This window comes from Mizuhopecten yessoensis, unplaced genomic scaffold, assembly GCF_002113885.1.
Source record: "Mizuhopecten yessoensis strain PY_sf001 unplaced genomic scaffold, ASM211388v2 scaffold5913, whole genome shotgun sequence".
Classification (NCBI taxonomy): domain Eukaryota; kingdom Metazoa; phylum Mollusca; class Bivalvia; order Pectinida; family Pectinidae; genus Mizuhopecten; species Mizuhopecten yessoensis.
The window spans coordinates 593,050-597,437 of NW_018406286.1; positions in this window are offsets into that span (position 1 = coordinate 593,050).

Sequence of the window (4,388 nt, forward strand, 5' to 3'; positions counted from 1 at the left end):
GCAAATGCATCAGCAATTTCAGTTATAGACGAGAAAATTTTGTTTTTATTAATGAGGTGGGAGGATGTTGCCTTTTTCTTTTTCCCACTTATTTTCCGAATCATATCCCATACTTTTTTTGAGGACGTGTTTGATGATATCTTGGATACATATTCTCTCCAGCTGTTTCTTTTGTCAATTTTAATTGATCGCCGAGCCTTTGCCCGCCAAATTTTAAATTCACTGTAGTTTGAAGCAGTTGGGCAATTGAAGTAGCGTCTTAGAGCAGCTGCCCGATTACTGCGTGTTTTAAAAGATTCTTCAGATAAAAGGAACTTCGTAGGTTTTGGAGCGGATTTTGGAATTGTCTTTTGGGCAATAGAAGTGAGTGTTTCAGTAAAAGTTTTGATAGGGTCGTCGAGGTTAGTAAAATTGTCTATGGTTAGTTTTTCAATGCACATGTGTTGGAATTGGGCCCAATCTGCTTTGTGCATATTCCATCGAGGTAGAGGATCATCAAGAGGAGTCCCAATATTCTGAAGAAAAATTGGGAAGTGGTCACTCCCACAAAGATCATCATTTACCCTCCAGTCATAGTCAAGTAAAATGGATGGATGGCATAATGATAGATCAATGTGGGTACGAGAGCCTGTAGCAGGGTGTAAATAAGTAGGGGTATTGTTGTTAAAAAGGCACAAGTTGTTTTTATCTATAAATTCCTCAATACGTCTTCCTCTCTCGTCTGTGTTGGGAGAGCCCCACAGGCTATTATGACCATTAAAATCACCGAGGATTATGAATGGTGTTGGGAGCTGGGAGACGAGATTATTGAGTTGCTCACAAGTGAAAACAATACTCGGAGGGAGATAAATTGAACAGACAGTTATTTGTCGGTGTAATGTTGCACAGACAGCAACAGCCTGTAAATTTGTGTTTAACTTGATCATTCTGTGAGGAATATTTTTATGGACAGCTACCGCTGCGCCACCTGCTGCTCTGCTAACTACAGTTGGAATATTAGTGTAGAGTGAGAAATTTCTAAGCGTGATTGGGTTTTTGAGCATGATTTCTTGAAGACAAAAAATGGCGGGTCTAAATTCTTTTGATAGATTCTGAAATTCTTCTATATTTGCCTTTAATCCGCGGATGTTCCATTGGATAATTGTGTTATTTATCTTTTGTTATTTTGGCTGGATTTCGATGGAGTTGAAGCACGAAGCGCGGAGGCATTCGTCTCCATCTCATCATCGAAATCTAGTAGGACATTGAACCGGTTTGTCGGGTCCTCTGATCCTTTGCCAAAGGTGACATTCAGATCCGGTCCTTCGGATTTGCCCCTCGCTATTTTAATTTTTTTCCTAGGTCTGTTGGTGGGTGATGTTGTCTCTGGTTTCAGTTGGGATCGAGGAACAGATGTGAGTGAGCGAGATCGCTGCGAACGCACATGTGCCCTAGATGTGCCAACCTTTGGAGGGTTTTCTCCTGAAGAGGAAGGTGTTTTTGATGGTGGTGCTGGTTTTGATTGTGGTGCTGGTTTTGATGAAGGTGCTGGTTTTGATGAAGATGCTGGTTTTGATGGTGATGCTGGTTTTGATTGTTTGCTGTTTTTGGTTGGTTTTCGAAAAGTCGTGAAACGGGATGGGTCCCCCGTGAGGATTTTCAAGTTCTGTTGACCAGCCATGTCTGGGACTTGTGAGCCCCAGGCAGGTATGTCTTCAGAAACTTGAACCGAAGCATCCTTGACCGTGACACTGTCAACCGGCGCCTTGCCTCGAGTCACTTGTGCGTAAGAGGGTGTAGCAATGTCTGCACTCCCGACTATCCTCCTGGCCTCGGGGAAAGAGACACCTCGGGTATATTTAACCCGTAATATCTCCCTCTCCTGGCTCCAGGTAGGGCAGTCGCGAGAAGAGGCAGCGTGCTTCCCCTCACAGTTGACACAGCGCAGGTTGGCGATGTCACAGTCATTTTGCTCGGTGTGACCCTCACGGCCACAATACTGGCAGATCGATTTTCGTCTACATCGCTTTTCGTGATGACCGTACTTCTGACAGTTTCGGCATCGCAATGGATTTGGGATGTAGACGGAAACGTTGTACCTCTGGTATCCGATTGTTAGTATTTGGGGTAGTGTTGGCGTTGAAAAAGTGATGATGAAGGTGTTTGTTTTGATTGTATCATTGTTTCTCCTGATCACCATCCGCCTCACCTCAGAGACCGGGACGCTCTCCTCCTGGAAATATGCCAGTATGTCTTCATCGGTGTCATTGCGCAAGGCTGGGCACCTGATTACCCCCTTGCTGCAATTAAGTGATGAGTGTGGTTTCACACTGACACCGATGCCGGCAAAACTGGTTGTTCCGAGTAGGTTCATCGCCTGTTGTTGGCGATAAACCTCTATAAGGAGATCGCCCGATCCCAATGGCTTAACGGATTTCACATCCCCTGCCATTCCCTGGATGCCCTTCCTCAACAGAAGTGGCGACAACGCGGCCGTTGTTTTACCACTCTGTGTGGAGGTCATCACAAGGAATTGCGGGAATTGGGTGTTCTGTGTTGCGTTTTGTGTTGTTTTTGATCTTCAAGGACCTGATAAAACTACACAGTGGAAACATGGACATTATAACAAAACGTTTACACGCTGTGCTTGATGCGACTGTTTCGTGCTACTCAGGTGCAAACAGCATTCCGTCGTGTGCTCTGGGGGTGACAGTTACAACTGGTGGACACGCTCAATGTTCCCGATTGCGAACAAAATTCACGGCCTGCAGAAGACACCAGACGATGATTTTTTTTTTTTTTTTTCTTTTGTTTGTTTGATTTTGTTTAACGTCCTATTAACAGTTAAGGTCATTTAAGGACGATGAGATGTTAGTGCTGGAACTACTGAAGATGAAACTCAGCACCGAGACAGTCCAATCAATGCCACTCAACACATCTACCCAAAAGAATGAGGGATGTCACTGGACGCTGAATGTTTCCTTGCCAAAGTACCAGAATTTTGGAAGAAATGCCAAGGGACGGTTGGACAACACAATTTTAATCATAAATAATACCGCGGGCAAGGCCACTCAGCAGAAAGTACAACATCTTGGTGGAACTCTGAGTAAGGAGGTTCGACATCAATTTAAACTTTTTTTTTCTTCAAATTTAACTTGTTCATTAAAACTAAATGATTAAAAAAATCAGAGATGCAGCATAGATTAATTATGCCAAATTTTATCGAAATCGGTCAAAAGATACGGATCTAAGAAATAAAAAAATGCATTTTTAGACCAGTCATATTGGACTAAAACCACAATTAATTTCACTATAGGTTTCATTGTAACATTTAATTTCATAACAAATTCCCAATATCCGATAGCCAACTTTCCATCTTACCTGGTCAAGAGCAACATCTTGGGAGTAAAATATCAAAATTTCAACATAGCATGTTACTTTTTCTTGAGATAATCGTCTGCGCGAGTCACCAATGACAAAAATAAACTTCCGGGTCAGGGGTAGAGATAAACACCAGACTTTTCACACAGCACCTTGCATCAAAAAATAAATGCACAATATAAAAATTTGACACAGAAATTGTTAGACTGATATCTCAACAGTATTTTAACAACAAACAAGTTCTAAGAGGCATAGTAATTTTTTTTTTTACTGAAGTACCTATATTTCTAAGGGACTTAATTCGTGGGTACTGAACCCGGAAGCAATTAATTGTGACCTCAGTCCTATTATGTACACTATCGCCTTCATTAGACAAATGACCAATGACGCATTTACACACAAAGGTATATAATTAGTGTACAAGGTGTCCATAACATCGATGTCGACTACGCTGGAAACGTATGTACAATAGCTATGTATGTACCGAAATGCCTCAGTTCAGGTACGCTTTATTAACACTTGGTCATAGATGTGCGAGAGTCTTTTAGTCCCCTCGTCTCGATTTAGAACTGGCCCACTGTGGCGTATCCAGATGGCTTCCTTTATCTGCCGCTCGAACAGATTGCTCTCTCTTTCCAAAACTGTCAATCACATGGTTTTTCTGTGTGGCATGGCTTGTGATTGCCGATTTATTTATCTGGGACTCCCGACTGTTTTCTTTCAGATCTGGTGGTGTATAATAAATATATTTTCCTACATAACATTTTCCAAGGGACACCAGAAAAATATCTTTAAGGCTTCATTTAGACAAACCAAAATAGGATTATTTATATATAGAAAACTTTGAAATAAGCACTTTATGACAAAAAAGCATGGGTACTGCAGTACACGTTTTATAATTAATAAAGCGATTAAGTATAATTTTAATTTAAAGACATGGCAATAAACCAAGTTATTGAACAGATTTTTCTAAGCTGTATATTAGCATATATAAAAGAAGTAGGTCAGAGTGAATATGATTCATGCAT